The following is a 20340-nucleotide window of genomic DNA, read 5'->3' on the forward strand; positions in this document are numbered from 1 at the left end:
CGAAGCCTTTAAATGGGCCAACAGCTCCAACCTAAGCTTTGGGGAGTGAGCAGCTTGCTTGGGTGGCTGACTTCCTAAACGTGGGCTCCACTCTCGCGCTGTCTGCTGCTAACCCACGAGGGTGGGAGTTTCTGTGTCCCCCACAGTAATTCACAATCAGTGTCCGACTCCTCCACGCAGCAGCAGAACACTGACGGCAGGGGTGGGCCAGTTCCTCAGCGGCCACAGGGGCCCACTAGCCGCTTGTCGCCAAGTCCGGTCCTTCGAAAGCAGGTCGCTCCTTTGCTTCATGTAGGAGTAGGCGACCACCGGTCATTTATGGCAGGAAGGAATTTTATCCGTGTCACTCGGAGCCGGCGGTTAGAGCCGGTGCTCTGTGATGAACCTTCTCCCGCGAAATCCTCGTAACCTGCCGGGAGGGTGGGGGGGGACCGCCGTGGCACGCGGTGTTGCACGCCCACCCCGCGGGGCAGAAAGGGCGCGGGAGCGCCACTGAGCATGCGCGGCGGGAGGCCGGCCCTCTCACTTTACGTCCCCCCTCCCACCCCCGCTGCTGGAGCCGCGTCGCGAGGTCGCCCACGCTCTCTTCTCCCCGCCCCGCAGGCCCCGGGGACGGGCAGCATTCAGTATCTGGCGCCCGTGCGTGATGACGCACTTGCGCGCCAAGACGTGGGGACGCAGGCGGGGGCCGTAGAGAGCGTGAGTTCCCGAGTCTGTTTGGCACCCCTCGCGTCGTCGGCTCTGCCGGGTGCCTCTCGCCCTTTCTCCAGGGCCGCGGCGCCCGGCGGGGAGGGGGTGCGGGGCTCCAGTCGGCACTTCCCGGGGGCCGGGCCGGGGGCCGGGTTGGTGGCGCGCTTCCGCATCCTGGGCACTCTGGTCAAGTCTGGGAGCCGGGTGGGTGCTTCGCGCAGCGAGTCGACCAGGGGTCGCATCGTCTGCGCCGGGTCTCTTCTTGGGGCCCACCGCGCCGGGAACGACGTGCTCAGAGATGGGGTTGGCTCTGTGGGCGTTTTAAAAAGATTCCTTCTGAAGGCAGGAAGTCGAAAGCGAAGTTACATCAGCAACAACTTGCAGTTTCGGGTGTTGGAAGAGTAGCTTTTTTTTTTTTTCTCCAACCGTGTGTGTGGCAAACAATCCTAACCTAAATAGTGGTATTTCTCATAGGAGGGGGTAGGAATTCCGCCTGTGAATTTAACCCTTTTTCTGGTCACACCTTGAAAGTCTGTCCAAAAACGGATCACAGACTTCATTTTTCCAAACTGCCCATAACTTTGGAAGACTCAGGATTGCTATTAGAAGGAATTATTGCAGTGTCATGATTTGGTCACCGAGCTGTGTAGGTATTTTTTGCAGGACGCTCAGTGACAGCTGAATCTTGCTGCTTTTAGTTCTTTGCAATTGCTTCTTAAAAGTCTAACATCTCACATTTATGTCCTTTTTTTTTTTTCTTTTGTCAATTCCAGTAAACTATTAAAGACTTCTAATTTGCTACTCACATGGCAGCTTGGGGAAGCAAGTAATTTTACAAAGAAGAATAGCAATGCACTCAATTAATTGTTTCAGAACTACTAGCATCAGCATCACCTGGGAACTTGTTGGGATGGAAATTTGGGGGTCTTATCCTAGACTTACTGAACCATAAATCTGTTTTAAAAAGATTTGCTGTAATCCAATGCATGTGGGTTCTAATGTGAATTATTGCTGTCGTGATAAAGAGGAGAAGTAACAGAATGGAATGTGAAACCAGGTGAACGCTTTCCTAGGTGTAAGACCTTGGGACAATTTACTTAAAGCCTTCAAAGGACTGTAAATATGCACTGTGAAAATGCAGGCAAAGTAAGTTTAACAGTAACACACATAAAACACTCAGAGATGAGATGTTATTTAATAGCTTGTTAGAACTGCATAGAATTAACTACTTGGATTGTGCTGGAAGAATTTTCATGGTGTTCAGTGTGAGCTGAAGTGCCTGAATATCATGACAATGGCTTAGAGGGCATTTTACTTTTTTATTTCTGGATTCTAGTTATAGTCTATATAGTCGAGATTGTTGGATGCCAGGATATTCTGTTGAAAGTTATAGCAGTATGTGCTAATACCAGTACTATTGAGGCTGCAGGTTTTGTGTGTGTGTTTACAGTTTCTTGTTTGTTTGTTTGTTTGTTTTTAAAGTAGACCCCATGCCTAGTGTAATACTGAACTCAACACCAGAAGATCAAGAGTCCTAGGCTCTAGGGACTGAGCCAGCCAGGCCCCCTGGAGCTGTAGTATTTTTAAGAATGTCATGAGTAGTGCATTAAAGAATAGTTTTAATTCTTTGGCCTTTTGGTATTTTCAGCTTAATTATACCTTCTTCTGTTGTAGAACTTGGTAAAGAAGTCAGGTGGATAACCAAAGATAAGCCTTAGCCATATTGCTAAAGCATGTTTATGACTTGAGTGCGGAAGCCCAGGATGAAAATGTTTCTGTCCTTATCTTCCTTTCCCATGCGTCATGTAGGTCCAGGAAGTAGAGGAGGCCTCATCATAACTACTCCCTATACCCCTGTTTTCTGGAAGCATCACAGGAACTAAATTAGCTGTGTCCTTTACCTACTGGTTTTTTTCAGATTGTCAGTTGCAGTGTTTACTTACAACCTTTCCCTTCCCTTTTCAGGGGTCCATTGTTGGGGGGAAAAGAAAAATATTTAGGATTTGAAGCAGTTGCCATAAAACCTAGACTCATTCAAGTTTGAGAAGGGTCAGTGCCACACCATGGCCTACACAACATGTCACTTTAATTAGAGCACACAGATCCTGAGCCACACCATGGCTCTTAGATGCTGTGAGTGAGAGTTTGCAGATAAACATGAGTCACTTTGGATAGCTGCTTCTGTAGATCTGTTAATACTACCACTAAATTAACACTGTCCCATCATGAAACATTCATTTTTCAAAGGTCCTAAATAATGTTCTTGTTCTCTATGGAAAATGGGCAGATCTATAGCAGTTTTGGTCAGACCTTGTTTTGAACTCTGCTTCTACTACTTACTGAGTTCGTTAGACAAATTTACATCATCTCAGCCTTAATTCTCTCTTGTAAAGTAGGAGTCATGGTGTGTGCTTACCTCAGGACATGAATTAAATGAAATGAATTGCAAAGCATGTCTACCATGTGAAGGCAGAAAGACCCAGTAAATGGCTACAGTTGCATAGGTGGGAAAGATAGTTATCACTCCAAATCTTAACCTTACCTCATTCATTTCCTATTTTTTTAGATGAGGTAATTTTGTTATTACCTAACAGCACTGCTTTTCTTTTTAAATGTTGAAGTTCCGAAGAGCCAAAGCTTTCACGTTATTGTGAGTGAGAGAAAGAAAACACATGGAAAAATTTAAAACTCGAAAAGCTGGTAGAAAAACACTGTCTTCAGTTTTATCACCATAACAGAGCAAATTCTGTGAAATTGTTTTGGGTGTTTATCCGAAGGTCAAGGTCAGGGGCTGATTAATATTTAAGTATTCTTCAGTTAGTTAAGCAGGACAGTCCACTACAGAGGGGACACTATGTTCTAGGAGGTGAAAATATGCACTGTGCGTTATCTTCCTTTTTGTTTTTAAAATAAACTTATGTGTTTTTATGTGTATATAATATATAGGGGCACGGAAAATACTTGAGTCACACCAGCTCATAATTTTGTTTACTTGGCAATGTATTATAGTATGGAGATGGGGATTAATAATTTGTACATTTATGTAAAATTACATGGGTGCATGTGTACAAAAACTTTTTTTTAGATTTATTTTTTTATTTTAGAGAGAAAGCATGAGCAGGAGAAGAAGGGGGAATCTCAAGCAATCTTCAGCTGGGTGTGGAGCCTGGTGCTGGGCTCAGTCTCACGACCCTGAGATCACAACCTGAGTTAAAACCGAGAGTCGGATGCTCAACCAACTGTGCCCCCCAGGCTCCCCTATACACTCTTATTTATGTATTTTTAAGATTTTATTTATTTGAAGAGAAAGCGTGAACGAGTGGGGAGAGGGGCAGAAGGAGAGGGAGAGAGAATTCAAGAGATTCCATACTTAGCAGTTAGCAGGGAGCTCAACATAGGGCTGGATTTTATAATCATGAGATCGTGACCTGAACAGAAATCAAGAGTCAGATACTTAACTCACTGAGCCACCCAGGCGCCCCCGAAACATTCTTTCAAAACAAAACAAAACAGAACATCTAAAAGATTTTTAAAAAGTCATTTAAAAGAGAGAAATGATGCTTTAAGGAGATGGATTTCCTTTTATGCTTCAGTTCTAGTCACATAAGCAGTGGTCCTTAGATTATTTATTTGTTTGTTTTTTTAGCAGTGAACCTCCTCTTTAGCAGAATCTAAAGCTCAGGAGATGAGAAGCCTTAAGAGAGATTGAAGGGTGTAGTTTTGCTTGCTGGTGCTCAGCTTGAACATTTTGCAGTGATACTCCGAGGTCTATCCCCAGAATGCTGGAGTTTAGGGCACTGGGTGTGAAACTCTTCATCTGTGGGATAGAAACCATCAAGAGACAGTTGTATCTAAAAAGTCATGGCATTAAGAATTATTGTGAGTGGGATTCACAAACTTATTGTGAAAACAATTCCCAGGATTTTCAGCAATGTCAAATGTATGTATAACTTCTCATGCAGAGGAGTGAGTGGTTATTAAAAAAAAAAAAAAGTCTTCATTATGACACATATTTTACAAAAAATAGGAGTTCTGTGCATGCTTTTAGAGCAATCATCTCAGGATTTTTGTTTTTTGGGGGTTTTTGTTGTTGTTGTTTTCTTGATCCCACTAAGCCGTGACAGCTGTATCACCGTTAAAGTTATTTAATATTTTAACTGGCTGTTGTTTAGCTTTACAGATGACTCATGGAAAAAGAAACAAGGAGTGGAAATATATTACTTGTGTTTACCGTTCCTCTGTTTTTTGTTGTATGAAAGCAGCTGGTTTGCAATTTGTATGGTAAAGGGTTTTTCTTAAAGAGTTAATTTTTAGTTAATAGTGAGCTTTCATAAGAAACAATCTCAAACGCTAACTATTTGTAAGATTGTTATTAATAGGGGTGGTAGTAATATCACATTGTCTTTTTTCACACATTAAGGAGGGTTTCCTGGTGACAGCTGTCGTGTGGGGGAGGGGGAGTCACTTTCAATCAGCCAGCTGCTCTGTGCAACATCATGATGGCGATATTTCAAAGCCTGTGGGATAATTTTGGCTGCATTCAGAAAAGAAAATGTGTCAAATTTCTGGGAAGCAATAGATAGTGTACAAGAGCCGTATAAGAGTCCTTTGGGATCTAGATAATAGTCAACTAACAATGTGTGCATTCAGGTTTGCGTGTTGGTGTTATTTTACCATCTAGTTTCTTGGACATTGTTACATGAACATCATAATTATGAAGCAATAAAGTCCAGTTCCATGGGGGGAAAGGCTCATTACTTTATGGAGAGGAAGGGAGATTGGAAAACAAACTTTGGGAGTGTGCTACGTGCTTTCTCATAATATGCTATTTCATTTATTCTTCACATTGACTCCAGTAAGTAAGTGGAATTTTTCTCATCTAGGAATAAGGAAGCAGAAGCTCAGCAGGATTGATTATATGATTTGCCCAAGGCCTCATACTAGTAAACAATGGCATCCATATTTGACCCCAAATCTGGCTTCAGCTCCAGGAATGTTCTCATTATACCAACAGCTGTTTCCGCATGGTGTAAACTTGCTTATGCATTTTTCATCCAAAGTCACAATATCAGGATAGTTATGAATGAAATTTTTATACATATTACAATGACTTCAGCCTTATATAAATAAAATATAGGGTGTGTGTACGTGTGTGTGTAGGTCTGTGTGTATTGGCAGCTACTTCTAATTTGGGATTTCTTTTTTCCTTGAGGGATTCTCTTGGGCAACACTGAAAGAAACTTTGCTACATTTTTTAATGTTGCAAATCCCAGCAATTTGCAATCATGTGGTTATAATGAATCAGTTTGATTCTAAGTTGGAGCCAGTGTAGGAACAAATATTGTGCATACTGCCTACATAGTCCCTTCCTTACTACCGAAGTATTTAAGATTTACTGGTTTCTTTCAAGGTATGTTAATTTTACTAAGGGACCTTCAGCTTTCCAGATTTTTAGCTTATAGCTGTTGTGTCCACCAAGTGATGACTTAAATCCTTTTATTTTTGTGAGATAACTCTCCTACTTTTGATTATGAGTTTCACGGATCATTTCATCTCCCTCTGCATTGCCCACAGGGTAATGCCTGCCCAGTATTTTCTTTCTTTACTCCACAATCCATATAAGACCTTAAAACCTATTTCTGCTATTGTGTAAACGTTCTGTGCAACTTTATTTGCATTCCTGTTTTCATTATCACAGCATAATACCTCTGTTTGTATTTCTGCTCTCTAGGCTGTGGTTGCCTGAAAGGACAGTACCTCTCCCTTCATAGGCATTCAGATATTTCTTAAACGAAAGAATATAGACAGTGAGATATAAAATTATATGCTTAATGCTTTTACTGCTATAATTTCACATTCATTGGTTTTCTTCTCTGGGCTCATAATTAGAAAAGTGTGATAAATTACAGGATGGTGGAACAAGGGGGTAAACCCACAGAAAAGCATGCAGGGTAATTCCATGATATCCATGATATTTCCTAAAGGCTATCAGGTTGAAGAAACCTCTTACTCCATTTCTTCCTTCTTTCCTTTTCCTTTCCTCTTTTTTTTTTTTTTTTGGTAGGTGAATCTAAGTGATTCGTTGTCTCAAAGTTCTAGTCAGAAGTGTTCACCAAGTGATAGCATTTTATTAAATGTGGAGAGTAATCTTATTTTCAGTGAAGAACAACTGCAAGGAGGAGGTTTTGAAAATCAGTAATTAGATTTTTTTTTAAAAATATCAGTCTTATATAAATGAAAGACAAATTTTAGACGATTTATTTTTCCTTTTATGATTACATTTTGCATCCAGTGTCCAAGTTTAGACTCTTAGTTTATTATGCCTTTAAGAGGACTTTGCCTTATTTATGCAGAAGTTGGCTCTCATACTCCCAGAGGGTGCACTCCTCTTTCTCTAGTAATAGCATGACTATCGTAGATCTTTGCTGCCACTTATGTACACATCATGTTTTGGTCCTCCCGTGGGCTAGAGTGCTGTACCAGGAGACAATGAGAGTTAGTAATGCTTGAAATAGACTAGGATCTGCTTGCCAGCCCTTGGCAAATATAGTGTTTTGTGTAGTGTTTTGCAAACAAAAGAAAGTAAGTTAACCGTGGTATCCAGATAGCTTATTCAAGAGCAAGAGATTTATTGAAAGTCTATGGGTAAGCCGAGAGAATTGACAGAAAGCGAACCAACTAAGCGTTGGTAAAGGATAATAGCTAAGTGAGCTCTCAAGGGTTGAGTAGACTTGGTGGACTTGGACAGTACTTTTAAGCTCTATCAGCTCCAGATGTTGTTGGTCTTAGTGTCTCTGCACAAGTTTTAGATTCCAGGGGGAGAGTTATGCTAGCCTCTGGTCATTATCACCCTTCAGTTAGGGTGCGAAATGGCATCTTTGATTGTTGGTCCCCACTAGGACCATATCCAGTGAGGGTGGGAGGCAGCTTCCTATTCCTGAAAGAATGAGGTGTTGTTGCTGCTGGACAGACCAATCTCCAAGCTGCCCCACCACCTAGTGATGATTGGACATCCCGTGTACCTTGTGGGAACATGCAACATCTCTGAAGTCAGCCATGCTCTTCTCCCTCTTGACTACTTCTTGTGCTAGGAGGATTTCAGGCACATAAATAATTCACTAACAGTTCTTACACAGAGATTAAGTGAGGGGATGGCTATCAGTTTTTTCATCGACTTTAGGCAGATGAAGAAATATGGCATGGAGCAAAGGTGAGCATGGAATTACTTGAATCCTCTTGAAGGGAGTGATGGTGGATGCTGCTGGCATTCGTGCTCCGCATGTGTCTCCTGGTTAAGGACCTATGTCTGAAGGGCTGTCAGTCAAAGAGCTTTAATGAGCCCTCATTTCACTAAGACGTGTAGTCTCTTAGAGAAGGAACCAGCTTATGATTGATATTGGAAATCATAAGTGCTGATGGATCAGAATTGGAGTTGGCACTAATTCACCTTACCATGGAGCAGAAGTCAAGATTATATACAAAAATCCAGAAGTTTTCATTTTTCATGTATAAAGATAATCTAATTATTTCTGTTAAGACTGTAACACTTTAAAACGGTGGAAAAAATAAAATTTTTGTCATATGACATAATGAGATTTTTAATCCTAAAATGGAGGCTCATTAAATTCTCAAATTATCAGATAATGTTGACAGAAACTCTGTTTTGAGACTTTATTATAAAATTTATTTTAATTAAATAATGACTTTGCTTTTGTGTACCTTCCACATACACCATATTGTTTTTTAAATGTGTGTGTATTTGAATCATATGATGCATTTTAAAAATAATGGGTCACAGAAAGCCCAGAAAAATGATAATTGGTTATTGAGTTGTAAAAATACTTTAAAGCTATTTAAAATCTTTAATCTTAGGTCTTATTTCGTTTTATTTGTTTACATGGATTAAACACACTATTATTTCCTAACTTATGATTTTATATACTTAATCTCATTTAATCCTTGCAAAACCAAACAAGCCTGCCTCATGTCCTTTTACAGGTGAGAAACTAGCACTCAAACAAATTTTCCAAGGCATATTGTAGAATTCTTAGCAAAGACCATGCCCTTAACTACTGTCCTATACTACATACGTTAACATTGCTGCACCCATATGCCTTTGACAAAAAAACATTAGGACAGTTCTCTTCCCGAAAGCCTGTTTACCCCATTTCCTGACAACCTCTGTATGTTCGGAAATTGTTCAAATGTGTTGTATTAGCTGTCACCTTGTGCTTGTTTTTACTGTGAGTGCTCCTACCTTGAAGTAGTATGCCCTGTGAAGCCTTTCATCCTTTGTGTCTTAGAGTAGCCTGACAGTCTTTCATGTTGAATTCAGCAAGATTGCTTTTCATTTAACAAAGCTGAATGTTGCTTTCTAGGTGAAAAATAATTAAGTGGTTTTAAAAGATGTATTTGATTAACTGGAAGCTGGTCTGTGTAAATTAATTATAACTGTAATGATGTCATAGCCTTGTCTTTTGTTATTAACCAGGTAATTGACCAGAAGTTTGGAAGCTTATTGTAACTGACAGTTAGTGGTTTGACCTTGTGTGCTGTCTAGAAGTGAAACATGCACAATGCATGTAAATGCAGTTTTTGCAGTGAACTGCATGTATTGTCAGAGCATCTGATCTTGGGTTCTTAGTTTTACTCTTCCCTTCTTTGCTGAAATTGGTACACTTGAACTGTATATTATACTGATTTCTCTTATGAAAAGCATCTGGCCAAACACAAATGTGGTCTATGTCCTTGAGTAGTTATAATCAGAGGTAAACATTGACACATTAAGGACACGTGGTCAAGTAAACTGCCAAAATTAAAGGAATGTTGATTTTAAATTCCACATGAAGGAAGGTAAAACAACTTTTGGTAGAGAAGACATCAAGGTAAAGAGGACATCAAGGGCATATTTGATAGGTTGAGAGAGAGAGTTTGTCCCCTCGTACTCTAATTTATCTGGGAAAGGTCAGAGCACGTGGTATTCTAAATCTTAACTTTGGTGAGTTTGGTTAAAAGATAGGATTGTAGGAGTGAAACATGGAGTGAAGTATGGTAATAGTGACTGGCGAACAGCAGTTCTTAAGTTAGCTGCCCTGCCTCCCATACGCTTTCCACTGGTGGAATAGTCAGCTCTGCTAGGATGGGACATGGGCATTCCTGAAATCATCATGCTGTGCAAAATCATGCAGTAAAACCACAGAGCCTATGGTGCAGATGGTAGCAGGAGCAAAACTCTCACAAAACTTTGTCAGTGGTACATTGGAAAAAAAAAAAGTAACCTAACAAAAATGGTAGCACACTTACACATGTTAAGTGGTTAAGAAATAGAGAAATACTACAATAAATAACGGTATGTTCCTTTCTGAAAATCCTGAACTCTGCTGGTGAAAGTGGTTGTCGGAGGATTGCAACTTGTGAATTATTGTCAAATGGTAGAATAAGGATTATCTGGAATTGGGAGGCAATTGCAATTATAATTGCAATTATTATTGCAGGTGTGAATGGGTGTAACTCCTAAAATACTCTCTGAACTTCAGTAGCTGGTAGATGTTTGAGGTTTGTGTGTGCATTTGGTGAATTTCTTTGTAGCCTGCTTCAGCTGGGTGCAGTTTCCTGCTTTCACCTAATGCTTTATGCAGATGAAATTGCACATAATCAAATGGGAAATTTGCATTATGCTCCAGTTGTTCCCTGATATATTAATTGCATTTGAACAAATTTGCTTGTTACAAATCAAGTACTATAGCAGAACTGACCAGACTAATTAACTTATACTTCTCTAATAATACAGTTGAAACATTTATGCAAACAGCATATACATGCTGTTTCCTTTCTTAAAAATATCTTTCCTTCTTTTGTCTTTCAAAGCCTGGTGCAGGTGAGGAAGCTTCATTAAGGTAGTCTGTGAATTGGATTGACTTAACATTTTTTTTTTTTTTTTTTTTTTTAAAGATTTTATTTATTTATTTGACAGAGAGAGATCACAAGTAGGCAGAGAGGCAGGCAGAGAGAGAGAGAGGAGGAAGCAGACTCCCTGCCGAGCAGAGAGCCCGATGCGGGACTCGATCCCAGGACCCTGAGATCATGACCTGAGCCGAAGGCAGCGGCTTAACCCACTGAGCCACCCAGGCGCCCTGACTTAACATTTCTATAATTGGCACATACTTGTACATTATTTGCCTATTTCCAAAAAGCGTAAATGACACAAGACACAAGTAAAGCGGGGAGGGGGGGGTTAGATAAACAACCAAATGGTTAAGTAGTTCTTAGCAGAAGAAAGTATTTCCATTTATTAGGAGAAATTAAGTTTTTTTCTAGCTCTGATGGGATTTTGCCCAAGGAATAGTAAGTTTGATTGTATAATATGAAGATGATTCCTATGTGGCAGTCCCTTGGGTGTGATCGATGTCAAGTCTCAAATAGTATGAAGGTGCATTTTTATAAGAGTCTTTCTTCAAAGTTGGGATAGTGATCCTTTTTTCCAACAATTCTTAAAAGGTAGAAAAGATATTTTTGCCTCTATGTATCTTCATTCTCAGATTAAACCTCACTTTGTAGGACAGGACTGGGCATGCGGGTGGATGAAAGAATGCCAAGCAAGGTTTACTTCACTTTCCCACCCCCCACCCAGACCCACACTATCCAGTGTCCTTCCCAGCAAGATGCCTGGCCCTGGTGGGAGAAAGTCAGAGGAGGCATGTAGGCTTTTGTTCCTCAGCTTCTCCGTTTATATAGTGGAATGAGAAAAAAATAACATTTGGATTATTGTTACTTTTTTGTTTTTGACTTAAATTGATTTTTTGTTGTTTCCATTGGCTATGACTATGACAATGATAATTAACCAAAAGAAGTGGGTGTTTGAATGTTGCTTTGTACTACTCTCTTAAATATAGATCTACAGATTGACTTGTATTAAGAAAACCATTAGATTTGATAGGTAAAAGTTTTCTCTAGTAAGATTTTCTTTTTTCTTTTAAAGATTTTATTTATTTATTTATTTGACAGAGAGAAATCACAAGCAGATGGAGAGGCAGGCAGAGAGAGACAGAGGGAAGCAGGCTCCCCGCTGAGCAGAGAGCCCGATGCGGGACTCGATCCCAGCACCCTGAGATCATGACCTGAGCTGAAGGTAGCGGCCTAACCCACAGAGCCACCCAGGCACCCCTATTAAGATTTTCTATATTTGAAATATTTTCAAAATACGTATATGTTTTGACATGTTTAGTGGAAGTCACCAACTGCCCTTTCTTGGGAAAGACTATTCTTCAGGTTGAGGTTATGTCCTTCCTAAAATTTTTTGGTGTTAAAGTATCATATCTGTTATTAAGAGATAGTGGGGTGACTTCCTGTTTCAGCTCTGACATGTGTAGAGCTTAGAAATTGTCACCCTGGTCCTCACAACAGATAAATGCTGAACATCTGAAAATCAAGACTTCTTTGGTCCATCAAAGAACTGAGATCCACATAAGGCAAACTCACTCCGCAATCTGAAGAGGCTGTCATCAAGACTCATTGCCAGACTCGTGTAGGAGAGGAAAAATTGTCCATACCCTTTTATGCTTCTGGGTTCTCCAGTTGGAACCCTGTGAACCTGACTGACAGACAGATCAACGAGAAAAACAACTTTATTAGCGTTTGGGAGTACACAGAGATGAATAACTCAAAGGGATGGTTAGAACTTGGGCTTATATAGCAACTTAACAAAAGAATAGTACATTTTTGGAGAAATAACAAGACTGAAAGGACTTTGAGTTTCTATGGGAAGCAGATATATGGGGGAACGAATGGAAGATACAGACTAGTGAGTAAAGTTCCTTGTGTAGATTCCATTGATGCCACATCAAAGGTTGTCCTCGGTGATTAAATTTTGTCCATCTTGGTAGCTAAGGAGGGGAACATTTATAAATTCATGTCCTGCTGTTAGGTAAACAGGGGAGAGCAAAGACCTTTACTTATATCTGCTTCTTCTCAATTGCCTTCAACTCAGAAAAAAAAAATGTTTATGCCAAGTGGTATATATTTGTGGCATATTCTGCTACTCTGCGATTAGCTTACCTGGAAATGAATCCACCGAAGGTCGTAACTAATAGGGCCATTTAAATGGTAATTTAAGTGATTTTCTGGAGCCAAACTGTAAACTACCTTAAAAACTCTCAACTTTTCTGCAGAGACAACCTGACTCACAACTTTATTTGAAGAACAGAGACTCTGGAGCCAGATTTTATTGTGGTTAAAATTTCTGATCATCTATAACATGGGGAAATAATAATAATAATAATACCTGTTTAGTAAAGTTTAGAGGATTGAATGGGATATTTGAAATAACAAAACAATTTAGTAATGAGTTTGGTATTTTTTTCCAAAGGAAAACAGTCCATGGATTTGGAGGCAGGGGATAGAATAGCCAACAAACAGTGAATCACTCTCTCCTGAGGATTTTGAGCAAGGGCAAATGGTATATAGGGTATTAGAAGAGGTAGTGTGGAAACAGGTATGACTGGCTAGGGGGTGTGGGATTTCCTTATGAGGCTGGCAGGTCCTGTTTTCTAGAGTAAGATGAGTTAGCCAAAGCCAAAGATGGAGGTTTGGTGGTATAAGTGTTTAGATTTCCTTGACAGTGAGGCCTTTCTTGTAAGCACAGACTGACTACAGTTTATGTTTGTGATGTGGGCCGGGCCGCTGGCATGGCCTCCATCTGTGGGTCCAGATCTGCACATTAACTTTATCAGATAATAGCACACATGTAAGGTTTGAGAGCAGTACTACCAAAGATGAACTAGTAATATGTGTGTGTAATTGTAGCCAGTGATTTGACTTTTCTTTTAGACCTGTATTTTAGAAAAACTATCAATCAGTAGAAAATGAGTATTTCTGTTTGTCATTAAAACAATAGCTAAGATTTAATGAGTGTTTACTGTGTGCTGGGCATTATTTTAAGCACTTTGATGTTTTCAGTCATTTAATCTTTACAAGAATCCTAGGATCATGTTTAGCTATTGTAATTACTACCCCGTTTTATGTAGCGGGAAGCTGAGGCTTACTTGAGGTGACTTGCATAAATTTGTACAATACTTAATGCTAAAGCCGGTCTGTGGGTCCTGTTTGGACTCTGGAGCACATGCTCTCAAACCTGAAGACACACTGAGAACACACGGTTTGGAAGATATGACAATAGGGTCTGGTGACATCCTATTGACAGTGGTAGGTCCTCCATTCAGAGAGCAGTGTGGGATGTTAGTGTTGTGGTCAGGGAGCCTGTCAGTGAGGAGCCTGGGCAAGAGCTGGGCTCTACAACTGAGGAGGAATTGAATGGATTGGGAGGAAGGGGGGTGGAGGATGTGTCCTGGATTAAAGAGTGATGCTAGCAGGGCCCTGCCCACATCCCCTTCATGCATTCTGATGGACTTCTAGCCTCCAAGACCTGCAGTTCTTTGCCTGAGTGTTTTCTCTGGCCCCTGTCACTTGCTTTGCCTGCTGTGGCAAGCCACAAGTAACAGGGAGTTAAGGCAGACCCTCAGCCCTGTGGGCGTTAGCACTGGGGCATACCTATACTAGCTCCGGGATTTCCCAATGAGATTAAGCCCCAGCATCCATCATGATGGTTGCTTGGTAATGCACACAATTTTGGCTGTTTGCTTTCCTTATTTTGCTTTCCCATTCCGCTACTAGTCAGTTGCCTCCTAAATAAATTCCATAAATCCTAAGTGTGTCACCTCCAAAATAAATTACTTGCACAGAGACCCTTGTTTCAGTGTCTGCTTCTCAGCGAAGCCCAAACAATGTATAATAATACCAAAACAAATTGCTATAATCATCAGGAGTGTGCTAATTAAATCCTCATACCAACCACTTTTACAGATGGGGAAACCAAGGCTTGGATTAATTAGATAATTTGCTCAGGGTAACTAATGCAGCTAATGAACAGAACAACTGGGTTATCTGATCCAAGGTAGCCATTGTAACCACCGCTTTTGCTGAGCCAAGACCTAGAGACAAGCATGACCTGTTCGGGAAAGTGGGCATAGAAGAGTAATAGAAAATAAGGTCAAGTACTCAGTGTTTTAAGTTTAGTAATTATAGTGGCCTTAGGGAAGGGTCTCTTGTTCTGCAGTTACAAAGCTGCACAAATGGTTCTTCCTGTTAATGGTTGCTTGGATTGGATTTATGAAATCAGAAGGCCCCCAGCTTATCTAGACTTTGTACGCTGGTGATTTTCCCAGAGTTAGGGAAGTGCAGGGAGGGAACAAGGCCTGACTGCCCTTCTCAGGGACCACCGTCCTGGTCTGGCACATGGATGCGTGCAGTTCTAGGCAGGTTATAGCAGAGGGGACCTTTCCACTGCCCCCCTTTCCTGATGACCTCATTCCTGCAAAATGCAAGGCAAGGTGACTTAAGACGTCCTGGGTCTGTGTATGATTTTCTGAACGGTCCTCCCTGATTCCAGTGAAATTGTTTGAAAGCCCTCAGCAAGTGGGCAATGGTAATGGAGGGGAAGTATCTCTGTGCATGGAAGGACTCCTGCTTACTACAGAATCACCTAGTCAGACTCTTCTGAGACCAGATAGAACAAAAATCGGGTAATTCTGTAGAACTAGTTTGTGTTTCCCAAATCTACATCCTTTATCACCCTATGGGGGTGAAGCACTCTTGCCTCTCTCAACTTCTTTTTTCTTAAGATTTATTTATTTATTGTAGAGAGAGATTGAGAGCCGGGCAGAGAGGGGCGGAGGAAGAGTCTCAAGCAGCCTGTGCTGAGCATAGAGCTTGAAGTGGGGCTTGATCCCATGACCCTGAGACCCTGACCTGAGCCGAAACCTGGAGTTGATGCTCAATCACCTGTGCCCCCCAGGTGCCCCAGAGCAACTTCTTAACTCGATTGAAACAAGAAACAGTTGTTTGCACTGTCTTTTCTCTGAGCCTAATAACTCTGCCTTGCCCGTGGTCGATGGTCAGTGTGCTGTTTGTTGACTGATCACATAAGTGACCTTGTTTAAAATTTAGCCTCTTCCTGGCTAACAAAAAGTTAAACTCTATTCTGCCAGTCTGAATGGATAGATTTCTTTTTGTGTCTGCATCTCTGTATCTCTTTCTTCATCCGTGTATCTGTCTCTGTGTTTGATGGTGTGTTTGGGGGAATATAGTTCAGTCTTAGGACTAGGTTCAAACTAGTGGGGTCAGCTTGACCCTAATCAACCTGAAGGGATGGACCATTCCAGAGGTTGGTGTTATTGGACATTCAGGACCCCAAAGTGAGGAGCCAGACCTAGGCTGAGTAGAACCAGGGCCACTAGTAGAAGCAGGGGAGAAAGTGCTACCTCACTGATAATAGTTTTTCTGGTTCCTTTTAATATTCTTTATGATTTTTACCTAAAGTTTTCACATTGCTGTGGGGATGCCCCAGCATATTGCTCAGCACGACCAAGGCTTTGTCTTTTCCTTTCACTTTGACAAAATCCCTGGTTCTTTGGAATGTACAGTGGATCTTAATTTCCCCTACTCTGCGTAAATAATAGGCACCCATAGCTCTTCTATTGTTAGTGTTCTTGACACTCATTTAAAGAATTTCCTAAACCTGTAGTTCCTTTCCCAAGTCTTGCTTTTATGCGAAGCCAACTCATTGTTCCCTAAACCAGAGACTTTTCCACAGGTTTGAGGACATGTGGCCTCATTAGAGAGCCATAGAAGACAGTAATCTTGATTTTCTGGTTCCTAAAAGGGCTTGGCCCAGTTCTGCAGCCTCAGCCCGAGTACTACTTCAAGAGTATCTCTGTGACCAAGATCACAGAGTCAGATGGGACAGTGGAGGAGGGCAGGCTCTGGTAGACAGTGAGGGCAGGACAGAGACCCCGTAACCCATCAAGATAATCCATGATCACCAATACCTTCTGTCCTGGGTAAAGCCTTTTCCCATCTTCAGTGAAGTAGAAAAACTTGATTTTTGTTGTGGTAGTGTTGGTGGCTTTTTGTTTTCTTGTTTTATCTTTTACTTCCTTGGCCTCTCTGTCCTATAGTGGTGCCAGGATGGAAGCTCATGCCTTTGGCTTTTTTTAAAGATTTTATTTATTTCTTTGACAGACAGAGATCACAAGTAGGCAGATAAGCAGGCAGAGAGAGAGAGAGAGGAAGGGAAGCAGGCTCCCTGCTGAGCAGAGAGCCCGATGCGGGGCTCGATCCCAGGACCCTGAGACCATGACCTGAGCCGAAGGCAGAGGCTTAACCCACTGAGCCACCCAGGCGCCCCCATGCCTTCCGTTTAACCTCGTGTACTTTCTGCTGCACCATTTTCCTCGTAGGTGAAGTTGCAGGAACCTTTGCCTTAAGCACTCTGAATCTTATCATTTCCTGCATATCGTTAATCCACAGGATAGAATAGATTATCAGGTCCTCACTTGACAGTTTCCTTTGGTGATTCCATTTATTGCAGTGACTCAGAGTAGGTGATTATATTATTTGAAATCACTTGCCCATATTTAATTGAAACTAATCTTTCATAGCTACCACTGTAGTTGTGCCTCAGTTATTTTTGTGTGTACAAAATATATTTTATTTTTATTTATTTTTTTTTTTTTTTGTATCAGCCACACTTTATTATTTATTAGAATCAGTGTAACAGCTGTAACTCTTCCACCCAGGCAACCTAAGGGCATGTCGCCATCAAAACTGGAGCCTAGAGAACCGTTGCATTCAGAACTTCTCTAACAGCGAGTCCCTTAGGCACTGTTTCTTCAGACCATTTTGTTGAATCAGATGTGACTAAAAGATGTGATTGTTTTCCAGTGCAAATCAAGATAGCCACCCTAACGACCGCCATTATTTGTGGAAGCTAACTAGCTACCTGGCACTGTAGCCAAGTGCTTTTCATGTACTGTTGCAAATAATAACTTTTTGTCCCCAAATACAGGAGAAACAAACTTGGATAGAAAGAGATTAGAAAGTAACCTGTCAAAAGTGTTAAAACCTCAGTGCAAATACTTGGGTCCTAACTCAGTTGTCTTTGTTATCAGTTGAAGATTTTTCCATAAGACTGAATTATGTGGTAAGCCGTTGTCATTCGGAATAATGGGACAAGTAGAGAAATTTGGAGTAACTCTTCTTTGAGTTCACTACCAGCTGATGACACTGAGTTTTTGTCTCAGCTTCTCTCTGCAAAACAGAGATGGCAGCTTATTATAAAAATAGTTGTGCGCCGTAAGTGTAAGATAAAATATATTTTATTAAAATATTTGGATGCAGTGGCTCCAGAAATTCTGATGGCTCTAGAATTTCTATATCTAAGGGTCTCAGAAATAGAAATCTGGTTGGAAGTGGGGTGCAGAATTGGGGGCTAGTAGCTAGGGGATGCCTTGAAGGTGTGTTTGCATAGCAGACATGTTCTTCTTAATTAGATTTATGTTAATTTGGGGTATGGGGAGATGATCATGAAGATTAACCCTCTCCCCCAATGGACACTGTCTGTATATTTCTGAACTACACAAGTCTTACCCATTTTCCCCCCAGCCTTTTCTAACATACCCTTTTGCCCTCAGCAACTTTACTGTTTAAGTCTCAGAATTTCTTCACATTGGTTTGTTTTCTAGGAATTTTACCTTAAGATGCGTTTTACTTCTTTTGCAGTGTTAAAAATGTAATTCTCTCCTTGTAATATATTTTTTTTAAATAGACGTATTTCAGTGACCCTCATTATTGTTGAAAGCAATACCTAACTTAAAAAGTATTGCTCTGCCTCATCTCTCTTGGTGAGATCTTTTCATAAAAGGAAGCCCTTTGCTAGATGGTTAAGTCTTGAAATCTTTACACTTTTAATCACTTTTTCCTCATTACTACTTAAATTAGTTCTAATAAAATTTTACCCCATGTAAGTAAGGATTGAACTAAACATGAAACATTGTTTATTCCCTTTTCATACTTTCTAAAAAGTCCTCCCAACCTTGAGTTTACCCTCCAGGAAGCATTTATGTGAAAGAAAAGTAGCTGGCATTTTCAGAGTTCCTCGTGTCGTGAGTTAAGTTAAAAATATTGATTATGAAGCAGAACTTTGAACCATTTCCTGGCCTGCCTCTAGATCACAGTCTAGAATTTTCAAAGATTTTTATTTAACCACTTGTAGACATTTGAGGCATATAACAAATGCCTGTGAACACACAGACTTTTTAGGACAGCTTCATAGGAATTCCTATTCATAGGAATAGGCAGTAGCAACAAGGGTCCCAGCAGAGAGAGAGAGAGATCACCAGATAAGCAGTACCATCTGGTGGGAGGGGCTGGATTTGAGTCCTAATAGTCCAGTTTATAAGCGTTGCCCTCTTGGCTTATCTATTCAAGAAGAACGGAATTTCTTTCTCTGTCTCATGGTTTCCCACCAAAATTTCTCATGATTTCTACTAAATTGGGCCGTTGTGTTTGGAATGGGGACACTTAAAATGTAAGCTATGGGATGTGTGTGAAATTTGCTTTGGTGACCTCTGGTGGTGAGAGCGCCCCACGTGACTGTCCATTTGGAGATGGCCACTAACTAAGCAACTTGGACAGAGAAAGCCGAGGGCTGAAGTTGGAACATCCCCAGAAAGTCTGAAGGGCAGAAGCTCCACTGAGCTGCTCCTCATATGGGTAGCTCTAAAGAGATGCTTCAGCACAGGTAGCGGGACAGTCAGGTGATTCTCTTGGCAAGGGCCAGGTAGACCAGCTAGTGGGTAACATGGAACTAAGTTTGTGTTCAGACATTTGTGAGAATTATATGAAACAAATTAGACATAACTACTTTGAAAACTATAAATATATGTGTTAGATATTAGTTATTATTGGGGAAGTATGTAACTTTTTTAAGACTTTGAATCCTAGGCTGAAATGCTTGAAGTTGATCAGATGAGGAGGGTAACATTTTTAATATCTGCTAACATTGGTAGAGGCTTATTATGTTGCAAGTATAGTCCTGCATGGTTGACAAATATTAACTCATCAATAACTTTGAGGCAAGTCTTACTTTATTTAGGATATATTTTATAAATGAGGGAACTTAGGCACAGGCTGACTGAGTCTTTGACCAAGTCATACAGTTCAAAGCAGTTGAGTCAGAATTTGAATGTGGCCCTTAGGCTTCGGAGTCCATTCTATTAGTTATGACACTCTTCAATCTTATGATGATGTTGTAGAGAATGCCATCATACGTGAGAAACAAGATGAATTGGGGGCAGGAGATAACATGATGAAATTGGATTTTCACCAGGCATTATATAAGTGGCTTGGGGGAAGAGTGTCCAGTGATAAGTGTCTGACTTTTGGTGAGGTCTGTCACCACATAATATATGCCCTTATTAATGATTTCTTACCTATCTGAAACATTTTGTTACTTCTTACATTGTTTTAGTGGTCTTAAATCCCCTCTACCTCAGAGGGCAAGGATTCTGCCTTCCACATGAATGATATTCATACTCAAGGGAGGCTACTATAAACAGCAGTTGGGCAGCATCTTATTAAGGTTGATATATTTTATATTTGTTTTCATTGGGAGGGATGGTATATGAGGGAAAAGAGGAAGGAAGAGGTCTTGTGTCTTAAAAACTCTATGGCTGGTAGCTTAAAGTCAACAATTTAGCCAGTTGGCATTCGGGAGGTAGTCTAATGGTTATACTGAGCCAAGTAAGACAATTTCTC

General features: G+C 40.8%; 1 protein-coding gene across 5 annotated transcripts in view; it reads left to right on the forward strand.

Annotated features, from left to right (window-relative positions):
• Positions 1–541: 541 nt before the first annotated feature.
• The window catches only part of RHBDD1 (rhomboid domain containing 1), a 124604-nt gene continuing 104805 nt past the window's right edge, over positions 542–20340 (forward strand). For 2 of the 5 annotated variants that reach the window (XM_004776589.3, XM_004776592.3), the window contains exon 1: positions 542–699. The gene's annotated coding sequence lies outside the window, so the exon portion shown is untranslated. The other 3 variants (XM_004776593.3, XM_004776591.3, XM_004776590.3) reach the window with 3 other exon arrangements.

The sequence above is a fragment of the Mustela putorius genome, unplaced genomic scaffold (genome assembly GCF_011764305.1).
Source record: "Mustela putorius furo isolate JIRA1106 unplaced genomic scaffold, ASM1176430v1.1 tig00000275_pilon_pilon_pilon, whole genome shotgun sequence".
NCBI classification, from domain to species: domain Eukaryota; kingdom Metazoa; phylum Chordata; class Mammalia; order Carnivora; family Mustelidae; genus Mustela; species Mustela putorius.